Here is an 11,839-nt window from a genome sequence, read left to right as displayed (position 1 = left end):
GTTCCGTCCACAAGGAGTTAATAACGGACGTTATTTTGTGACGGGAGAAAGTAACGGGAGAAATAGTGCATGCGGATGCGGAAAAACGGATTAATGTATAGTGTGAAAGGGGTCAAAATGGGGGAAGGGGGATGTGTTTATTTAATTATATTTATTGTTTACTTTACATTTACTTCTTTATTTATTTTTTTCACTTTATTTTTACTAGGGGACTTGACACTTATAATACCCTGCAGTACAGATCTGTACTGCAGTGTATTATGCCTGACAGTGTTTCACTGACACACATAGTAGATCAGACTTTGCCTCGGGCAGAGCCTGATTGGCTTCCATAGCCAGGTAACCAAGGGCCGTTCTGAGATCTCTGGTTACAATAGCTACCAATGAGACCCTGTGATCGCATTGCGGGGTCTCATTGGAGAACAGAGAGAGCTGCCTCCCTCTGTCACTGGCGATCGGTGCTGCGGTCACACTGACCACAGCACTGAAGGGGCTGTCAGAATCGGGGTGCAGCTCAGCTCCTGACAGCTGTGGCGGGTACATCCATTTGCGTTGTCACCGGAAAAATGGATATATATATATATATATATATATATATATATATATTTAGATTTTTTTTTACATTTAGTAAAACATTTTAATTGCGCCGATTAGCAGTTTTACCACACGGTGAATGGTGTAAAAAAGGAAGATCCCTCAAATTTTCAAAATATCTTTTTTTTAAATTTCACCTCACAAATAATTTTATTTCTGTTTTATTCAAATTTTATTTGGAGCATATGTTATGAAAAAAATGAAACAACAAAATTGGCCTGGTTCTTAAGTATGTCATATGCACTAGACTGATGTGAAAATGGTAATGTGAATTGACCCGGAATTACACAATGGAGGGCCTGAACGTAGCCTTCATCACAGATGTGAGCTAGCCTCCCTGTCACTAACGGCCATGCAATTCCTCGATTATAACGCAGAGGGTGATCCGGGAGCGGCCGCGCATCCACCACACGCCGACCAGTGTGGCGCTCAGCAGTACCAAACACCCTCCTACTGACCAAACGTTGCAGTGAATGTAGCGGCTTGGTGCGCATGCTCTGTAAATGGTCACTTCTCTCTCCATCCTTCCCAGTCCCGCCCTTCTTCTCGGTGCCGTTAGTCGTCGATTGTCGCTGACAGCCTACATCTCGATGATACAAATGCAGTAATTTATGGGAACAACAGGCTTCTCGTTAAACCCTTTCGGTTCTGGAGCCCGGAGGACAGGCGTGGTGCCCTGCTGGCGGTAAGTGATGATTGCCCATAAGCGGCCTTTATCCGGAGGAGTTATGGGCCTGTATCCGGGGGAATCGCGTCTCTTCCTGCAGGCTTTGCTGCTGCCGTTCATTGGATTATAGTTATTAATGTGGGATCTCGTTGTGTCTTATGTATTAGTGGGAACAAAGCGGTACAACTACTTTTCCCTTCCCTACTGTGCCCTCTTACAGCCGCTGGTCATATCTGTGCTAGACCCCCATTAGGCTGGCAGCTCTCTCATATGATATATGGCTGTGAATTATGAATGCTTGCTGTGCTGTCTGTTAAAAGACGATTTGGGCTGAGGTTGGGCAGTGTGTACAGTTCTGATAAAGGAAAGCTTCAATTGTAGTATATACAGGGCTATATCATCGTATATTGCAGTGAAGCTACAGTTACCTACAGATGTTTCTTTGTTACAGTGTATTAAAAAGATTATATTCCAATATTGAAGAGTGTTTTCTTTATAGATGAGACAGTCCCCTTCTGTCATATTGTTAAGCTGGATCCCTTTCTTTGATTGCTGAGTGACAAGCATTATTGCCCTACAGCTTACCCATTGTTTTCTGCCCAGGGATATCGCCTGCTTCCCTGGAAAAGTTCTTGTGATATTGAGAGTGGGAACCTGAGTCTCCTTTCAGAATATTGTGGGGGATAAAAAGTTTTTATATGTTGTACATCATGACAAAACAATAGTTTTTCCAATATACTTTTTCAATATTTTTCACATTTTTATTAAAGTAACTGCCTTTGAAAATCACTCCACTAGGGGTCCCCATAACTCCTGGGATACTGATGAGTCCCAAAGCAGCATTAGCTTGTCCAAGGGTCATGGACAAGAGATGGCTGATGGACAAAGGCTGCTGGAGGAATATAGTTTGTAGCAACACTTATGTAACAGAGTTTTACAAATCATGTGCCTTCAGCTGTTGCAAAACTCAAACTCCAAGCATGCCTGGAAAGCCAAAGGATGTTTATGCCAAAACTACAAGTACCATTACAGAACTGCCAAAGGATGACAACCATAAGTGCCACAGGGACAGATAGAAAATCAATGCATAAAAAACTACTGTACTTTTAGCACTAAACCTTTGCACTAATTTAGGAAGATCTAAGTTATACACTCACCATATTGTCTTTGGTGGTAGAGTACAGCAATCTCCAATAATTATTCCTCCTCTCTGTGTAACATGTACAGCATAAAACCAGAGAGGAAAGGGTTACAGAGCAGGGCTACACGCTCCACTGAGAGCAATGTGAGGGAGAAAGCTAAGCCATGCACAGTGTAGGCAAGAGAGGGACATGCCCCCTCCACAAGAGAGAATGAAAAAGACAGTAAGCAGGTTTATTATGCAGTTTTTTTGTGTGAAATATGGGTGTTAAAGACATAACGATATGTACATGATAAGGTACTGAGTAACATATAACGGGTTTTTTTTTGTGTGGGATCTGACAGGTACACTTTAAAGACAATGGACATAAACGGACATCCTGATGCAGTGGTACTTAAAGGACAACTGTAGTGGAACACTTTTATATATGCCTGGGCCTCAAAAATAAACAAAATAAACTCATACATACCTTCCTACGAGCCCCCGTTGGTCCGGCACAGACCTCACGGTCCGGCAGTGCTTACCTCATTCCACTTCCTGGGGACGGGGACGCAGCGATGTCCCACCCCGGCCTATGATAGGCTGAGCCCACTGTCATGTAAGGAGCTCTGGACGGCTTTTTACATGACAGTGGGCTCAGCCGGGGCGGGACATCACTGCGGCCGATGATACGCCGACGGCTCTGCGGCGTCCCTGTCCCCAGGACGTGGAATGAGGTCAGTAAGGCCTGTGTCGGACCAATGGGGACTCGTAGGAAGGTATGTATGAGTTTATTTTGTTTATTTTTGAGGCCCGGGTATGGGCATATATAAAAGTGTTCCACTACAGTTGTCCTTTAAAACACCAGCAGGTACATTTACGTCCTGTACATGATGCGAGTACCAAACTGATGCTTGCATCATGCATGGTAGGTTCCTGCTGCTATCAGCAGCCAGGGATCCTCTGGCAGTGGTGGACATCAGCAATTTTTTTTGGTTGCATCGTACATTTTATGGTAGAATAAAAAGTGTCATTACAAAGTGCAATTGGTCTAGCAAAAAAAAAAAAAAGCCCTCATATCTTCTGTGGATAGAAAAATAAAAAAAAGTTATGGATTTTAGAAGGCAAGGAGGAAAATTTTTTTAAATGCATAAATGAAACTGGCTTTGTCCTTTAATATGGTCAGGGATGTGGAAATCCTATCGCCCGACGCCCGGGACATGTAGTTCCGGGCGTCGGGCAGGTGAATTTTTCATACATTTAGCCCTGTATCTGGCTAGGGCCGGACCCACTTTATTTTTATATAACGCCGGTGTGAAGTGCAGACTGACGGGAGGAGCGGATGCAGACTTGCATGGGACGCAAGACTGCACTTCACACCGGTGCCCAGGGTGTACAGAGCAGGCTCTTGACTCGAGCCCGCTCCATACTCGGCAGCCCCCGGCTGATTTCAGATGCCGGGGGCCGCCACTAATAGCGCGGCGTGCGGCGATCGCTGCGGGCGGCTATTAACCCTTTAGATCACCACTGTCAAATTTGACAGGGGTGTCTAAACGGATCTTTTAACCATCCCTTATGGTCTAGTGGGGTGGATCGCCCCCCCTGCAGCGCGATCGCAGGGTGGAGGTAGCTGGAGGGCTTACCTCTGCATCCATGGCTGCCCCCATAGATCTGCATTTGATTCAACAGGCTCAACCAAATGAACACAGTTCAATAGAAATGCATTTATCTGTATGAGGAATCTAAATGATTCCTCCTAAAAAAAAAGTGTATAAAAAAAAAAGTTTAATAACATCCATTAACCCCTTCCATATTAGAGGTACGTTCACACGGGCGGATTTATTTGCAGGTTTCCCACTGCGTATTTGAAAGGGGGCGGTCTTTTCTCTGCTGTCCGCAGCAGATTTTCCGTGGCAGAATTTCCACCATGGAAAATCCGCCGCAGATCCTTCTGACTTCAATGGGGCTTGCGGCAGATTTTCAGAAGCGTAAATTCCGCCACGGAAAATCTGCTGCGGACAGCTGAGAAGAGCCTGCCCCCTTTCAAATACGCAGAGGGAAACCCGCAAATAAATCCGCCCCTGTGAACGTACCCTAAAAGTTCATATCACCCCCCTTTTCCATATAAAAATATGTGAACATAATAAAAATAAACATATTTGGTATTGGCGCGTGCATAATTGACTGAACTATTAAAAATAACATTTTATATCCCATACGATAAATGGCGTTAACGTAAAAAAAAACTAAAACAAATCACAGAATTGCTTTTTTTTTTTATGTTTATAACATCATATCCCAGAAAAAATGAAGTAAAAAAGTGTTCAAAAAGTCTGATCAATGCCAAAATGGTATCGATACAAACAGCATATTACGGCCCAAAAATGAGCCCTAATACAGCCCAGTATACAGAAAAATTTATATATTATAGGGGTCAGGGATTTTCTTTTTTAAATTAAAAAGTAAAAAAAACAAAACTAAAATTTGGTATTGGTGTAATCAGGCCGAGGTAAAGTATCCAAAAAACAACCTCAAAATTTGCATATTTTTTTCAATTTCACCTCACAAATAATAATTTTTTTTGTTTCAGAGCATAAGTATGTAAAAATAAAAGGTGTAAATACAAAGTATACTTCCCCGCAAAAAACAAGCCTCATATGGGTCTGTAGATGGAAAAATAAGGGTTATGGCTGTTATAGGGCGAGGAGGAAAAAATGAAAATGCATACCCTATTTTCGTACTATTTTGGTTGAAATTATTTTTTCTATCAGGACAAGAGGATTTTCTTGAGGGACAAGTAGATTGTGTTCCGCTTTAGTTTCTTGGACAAGTAGTTTCTTTTTTTTTATTTCCACACCCCTGTGTACCACCAGTGGGAAAAAATTTTTTTTCAAATCAACTGGTGCCAGAAAGTTAAACAGATTTGTAAATGATTCAAAAAACATTATCCATACCTCAAGGATTTTACCATCCCAAATGGTACACAATGATAGCTGGAAACAAATTTTCTGATAACAATGTGAAAATGTATTGCACAATTGTATGATAATATTAAATAAACCTAAGACAGAAATTAATTAGAATATTGCACTATTTGAAAAAAATAGAACAATACAATTTGAATTATCTTTGCATTTTTTAAAACATCACAAAAAAGGCCCATGTTTTAGTTTTATTTTCATGCTATTTTATTTTTATATTTATTTTTACTTTTATTTTATTCTACCACTTTTTTTGACACATAAAAAATATTTCTCATCAACAAGTATTAACCCCTTAAAGGGGTACTCCGCCCCTAGACATCTTATCCCCTATCCAAAGGATAGGGGATAAGATGTCAGATCGCCGCGGTGCCTCTGCTGCAGAGCCCCGGGATCCCCGCTGCGGCACTGCACTATCATTACAGCACAGAGCGAGTTCGCTCTGTGCGTAATGACGGGCGATACAGGGGACGGAGCCTCGTGACGCCATGGCTCCGCCCCTCGTGACATCATGGCCCGTCCCCTTAATGCAAGTCTATGGCAGGGGGCGTGACAACCGTCGCGCCCCCTCCCATAGACTTGTATTGAAAAGGGCGGGCCGTGACGTCACGAGGGGCGGAGCCGTGACGTAACGATGTTCCGGCCCCTGTATTGCGCGTCATTATGTGCAGAGCGAACTCGCTCTGTGCTGTAATGATAGCGCAGTGCCGCAGCGGGGATCCCCAGCAGCGGCACCGCGGCGATCTGACATCTTATCCCCTATCCTTTGGATAGGGGATAAGATGTCTAGGGGCTGAGTACCCCTTTAAGGAGCAGGCCATTTTACACCTTAGGACCGGAGCGTTTTTTGCAATTCTGACCACTGTCACTTTAAACATTAATAACTCTGGAATGCTTTTAGTTATCATTCTGATTCCGAGATAGTTTTTTCGTGACATATTCTACTTTAACATGGTGGTAAATTTTTGTCGATACTTGCATCCTTTCTTGGTGAAAAATCCCCAAATTTGATGAAAAAAAATAGAAAATTTTGCATTTTTCTAATTTTGAAGCTGTCTGCTTGTAAGGAAAATGGATTTTCCCCCCAAAAAAATTTAATTCACATTTCCAATATGTCTACTTTATGTTTGCATCATAAAATTTGAGTTTTTACTTTTGGAGGACACCAGAGGGCTTCAAAGTTCAGCAGCAATTTTCCAATTTTTCACAAAAGTTTCAAACTCACTATTTTTCAGGGACCAGTTCAGGTTTGAAGTGGATTTGAAGGGTCTTCATATTAGAAATACCCTATAAAAGACCCCATTATAAAAACTGCACCCCCCAAAGTATTCAAAATGACATTCAGTCAGCGTTTTAACCCTTTAGGTGTTTCACAGGAATAGCAGCAAAGTGAAGGAGAAAATTCACAATCTTAATTTTTTACACTTGCATGTTCTTGTAGACAAAATTTTAGAATTTTTAAGAGGGGTAAAAGGAGAAAATTTATACTTGTTTTTTGTAGTCCAATTTCTCTCGAGTAAGCACATACCGGCGGGCACAGTAGAGGGCTCAGAAGCGAAGGAGCGACAAGGGGATTTTGGAGAGTACGTTTTTCTGAAATGGTTTTTGGGGGGCATGTCGTATTTAGGAAGCCCCTATGGCGCCAGAACAGCAAAAAAAAACACATGGCATACCATTTTAGAAATTAGACCCCCTGAGGAACGTAACAAGGAATAAAGTGAGCCTTAATACCCCACAGGGATTTCACGACTTTTGCATATGTAAAAAAAAAATTTTTTTCACTAAAATGTGTGTTTCCCCCCCAAATTTCACATTTTTGCAAGGGTTAATAGCAGAAAATACCCCCCAAAATTTGTAACCCCATCTCTTCTGAGTATGGAGGCACCCCATAAGTTGACCTGAAGTGCACTACGGGCGAACTACAATGCTCAGAAGAGAAGGAGTCATATTTGGCTTTTTGAGAGCAAATTTTGCTCGGGAGGCATGTCGCATTTAGGAAGCTCCTATGTTGCCAGAACAGCAAAAAAAAGAAAAAAAAAACACATAGCATACCATTTTGGAAACTAGACCCCTTGAGGAACTTAACAAGGAATAAAGTGAGCCTTAATACCCCATAGAGGTTTCATGACTTTTGCATATGTAAAAAAAAAAAATTTTCACTAAAATGTGTTTCCCCCCCAAATTTCACATTTTTGCAAGGGTTAATAGCGGAAAATACCCCCAAAAATTTGTAACCCCATCTCTTCTTAGTATGGAAGTACCCCATAAGTGGACGTCAAATGCACTACGGGAGCGCTACAATGCTCAGAAGAGAAGGAGTCACATTTGCAAATCCGGCCTGCTCTTTCCCGGTCACCAAAGATCAGGACCTTTAGGACTTCTTCTTGGAACTGGAGAAATGTCCCTGTGTTGCCAGCGTACTGGGACAATACAAAAGAGTTGTACATGGCAACCTGTACCATGTAGACCGCAACTTTCTTGTACCCTACCCGTGTTTTCCGCATGGCGTTATATGAGGACTTGATCAGAAAGATCAACTCCCCCCATATACCGATTGTAGTCCAGAATACAATCGGGCTTGAGGACCGGTGTTGTGGTACCTCGCACAGGGACAGGTGAGCTGCCGTTGCCATGAATAGTGGTCAGCATAAGGACATCCCTCTTATCCTTATACTTGACCAGCAACAGGTTTTCATGGGCAAGGGCACGGGACTCACCCTTGGGAATAGGTGTCTTAACAAAATTTAGAGGGAGGCCTCTCTGTTTTTTCCGCACGGTCCCACAAGCAGACGTGGATCTGGCGGCAAGGGATGTGAACAGAGGGATGCTGGTATAAAAGTTGTCACGTACACGTGGTAACCCTTATCCAGCAATGGGTGCACAAGCTCCCAAACGATCTTCCCGCTAACACCCAGAGTGGGGGAACAATCGGGGGGGTTCAATACGGGACTCTCGTCCCTCATACACTCTAAACTTGAGAGTGTACCCGGAGGTACTCTCACAAAGTTTATAGAGCTTCACGCCATACCGCGCCCGCTTCGAGGGAATATACTGGTGGAAGATGTCTCCCCTTAAAACTGATTAGAGACTCATCAACCGAGAGCTCCCTGAGGGGTACATAGGCCTCCAAAATTTGGCCCCTAAGTGATCGATGACCGGCCTCACAGTGTGTGTGGGGGGGGGGGAGGGTGGCGGGGATGTATGTAGTGTGTGTGCTTGGCGTATACTATATATAACGGTGTGTGATTAGAAATCACACGTGACCCGTATGACCCGAATCGCGGCAGATCGTTAGTGTGAATTCACCAACGATCTGCCGCGATCGCCGACATGGGGGGGTCTGATGACCCCCCTGGGCATTTGCGCGGGATGGCTGCTGAACGATATCAGCAGGCATCCCGGTCCGGTCCCCGTCCGGCGCGCGGTGGGGACCGAAATTCCCACGGGCGTATGGATACACCCTGGGTCCTTAAGTACCAGGACGTCAAGGCGTATCCATACGCCCTAGGTCCTTAAGTGGTTAAAGGTAAGGAGGAAAAATGTCAAATGAAAAAACGGAAAAACCCTGAGTCCTTAAGGGGTTAAGGGGTTAATGAACTGCTCTGAGGCTATGTTTCCAGATGCAGGTAAGGTATTCAAAGGGTCCTCTGTATCTGTAGTTAGCTCATTGTTTTATAGGACTAGTCAGAGAGGATGAGTCATCAGATGACAGATTCCCTTCAACATTTGTTTTCTCCTCTTGGTCTGCCAGTAATGCAAATCTGTTATTATTTTCAAATAGTGCTATCTCCTGTGACTAGTATTATTTGTTCATCCTTGTTTTCAGTTTCTTTGATTGGGAATGCTAAACTGTGTCCCACTTTAGTGTGGTCTGAGATTTATTATTTGTCCTCAAACTTTTTCTTAGAGTCTGAACGTTTCTCCTGTTTCCCATATTGTATAAAGGCCTGCGCAGCTGGCCTGAATTTGTGGGAGGAGCGGGCTGCCTTTAAGAACTCACAGCCGCCTCACATCCGGACGCTGTGGGTTCTTCGGTTGCAGGTCCTGTTACGTCATCCCTGATCAGCTGACCGTCGGGTCAGCTGACTGGAAGTTGAGCTGACCGGAAGTTTGGTCGGCGTCGGTATGGGTAAGTGGCTGGGACTGACTGAGGCATGCGGCGGCGCCCTCTTCGCTCCGGAGGTAAGCCGCAGCTTCGGGGGGACCTCAGTCAGTCCAGCCCTGGTGTTTATATGCTTTATTTGGCGCACGATTAACAATGTTATGGGGACCTGGGGCCGCGTCGCAGGCACTGGCCGCGAGATGCGGCACCACGTGTGTGACATGAGTTTTCTCGGTCGCATCTAATCGCATTTAACCCTCTCACACCTAACCGCCGCGGGTTCTTCACGTCATCCCCGATCAGCTGACTGTTGGGTCAGCTGATCGGGGCTGGTGTGGTTAAGTGGCATGGGACTGGCTGAGGTGTGCGGCGGCGACCTCCTCGCTCCAGAGGCAAGCCGCAGCTTCGGGGGGAGCCTCAGTCAGTCCAGCCCTGGGGATTATACATTTTGGGGGGGGGCACAATTAATAGTGTGGTATTCATGTGGGATTTCATTTCATATTTATACTTTCAGGGTTTCCGGGCGGTGTGCCTCCAGCTGTTGCGGAGCTAAAATTCTCACTTATACTGCGATCGATTTAAGTTGGAGCTCCACTTCAGGTGGGAGGTCTGTCCTTAGTAAACGGGAAAGGTGTATTGTTTAAGTTTGGGGCTTATCAGTTCACATTTCTATTTATTCAACACGTCATTTGCACAAATTATGCTTTTCATGCGTTTCGCTAGGTTATTTATAAAAAAAAAAATAAAAAAATTTTTAAATAAATGTGTACGCTCATTTAGTCATTTCATGCACACATTTCTTATACATAGACGGTCATGTAGTTATGACGGGCACACGCTTCATTTTCTACGCATATGCTCATATAGTTGTCGGTGTACATGCTCTTATGAGTTAATTTACAGAAGTTATGGTCTGTGCAGGTAGTTGGTCTGTACATTCATATAATTTGTTCGCTCTTATAATTTGTTCTACACATTCGATCATATTGTTATTCCGTGTTGTTGTACACGTCCATAGCATTTATACCATACACACGTTTATAGGAGTCACGCTGTACACACGCTGGTAGGTTTCATGCTGTTCACATCTTGGTAGGATTCATGCCGTACTCACACTCGTAGGATTCATGCTGTATACACGCTTTCAGGTTTTATGTTGTACACACACTGGTTGGATTTATGCTGTACACGTTTGTAGAATTCATGCTGTACACATGCTTGTAGGATTTATGCCATACATACGTTTATAGGATTTATGCTGTACACACGCTTGTAGGATTTATGCTGTACACACGTTTGTAGGATTTATGCTGCATATACGCTGGTTGGATTTGTGCTGTACACACGCTGGTAGGATTTGTGCTGTACATACATCTGTAGGATTCTGCTGTACACATGCTTGTGGGATTTATGCTGTACACACGCTGTAGATTCTCATTCATATGCTTGTAGATTTTATACTATACACACGCTCATAGGATTCATGCAGTACTTGTAGGACATATGCTCGTAAGGTTATATTGTATACACACTTGTAGAGTCATACTGTATATACGCTTGTAGGGTTTATATTGTACACAAGCTTGTAGAATTATACGGTACACTCACTTGTAGGATTTATAACCGTACACTCGCTTGTAGGACTTATATTGTACTCACGCTCGTGCATGTTTGTAGGATTCATGCTGGTAACATTTATACGGTACACGCTTGTACAGGCTTGTAGGATTCAGGAGTTTCTTATTGTTTATACGCTTGTCGGATTTATACTATACACACACTCGTAGGATTCATACTGTACTTGTTGGGCTCATCCTGTACATACGCTTGTAGGGTCATACTGTATACACCCTGTAGAGTTTATACTGTACATGCGCTTGTAGGGTAATACTGTACACACGCTTGTAGGGTGATACTGTACACACACTTGTAGGGTTTATACTGTACCCACGCTTGTAGGGTTTATACAGTACACACGCTTGTAGAATTTATGCGCTACACTCGCTTATAGGAGTCATACTGTACACTCGCTTGTAGGATTATATTGTACATTCGCCTTTTAGGATTTATGCTGTATACTTGCTTGTAGGATTTATACTGCACTCACGCTTGTGCACCTTTGTAGGGTTCATGCTTGTAGCATTTATACTATACACACGCTTGTACATGCTTGTAGGATTGTGCTGTGCACATACTTGTAGGATCCATGCTGTACACACCTGTAGGGTTTTCTGCTGTACACATACTGGTAGGATATGCTGTACACGCGCTTGGTGAATTCATACTTTACACGTTAGGATTATACAATACATTCGCTTGAAGCATTTATACTGTACACTCGCTCGCATAATTTATACTGTATACTCGCTTGGACA

General features: G+C 43.4%; 1 protein-coding gene across 1 annotated transcript in view; it reads left to right on the top strand.

Annotated features, from left to right (window-relative positions):
• The first annotated feature begins 796 nt into the window (after positions 1–796).
• Positions 797–11,839, top strand: part of CEP170 (centrosomal protein 170) — a 539,078-nt gene continuing 528,035 nt past the window's right edge. The window contains exon 1 of the mRNA XM_056566907.1: positions 797–1,279. The gene's annotated coding sequence lies outside the window, so the exon portion shown is untranslated. The remainder of the gene's footprint in view (positions 1,280–11,839) is intronic.

Source organism: Hyla sarda, chromosome 3 (genome assembly GCF_029499605.1).
Source record: "Hyla sarda isolate aHylSar1 chromosome 3, aHylSar1.hap1, whole genome shotgun sequence".
Classification (NCBI taxonomy): Eukaryota; Metazoa; Chordata; class Amphibia; order Anura; family Hylidae; genus Hyla; species Hyla sarda.
The sequence above is the reverse complement of the archived record's forward strand: the minus strand, read 5'-3'. Positions and strand labels throughout refer to the sequence as shown.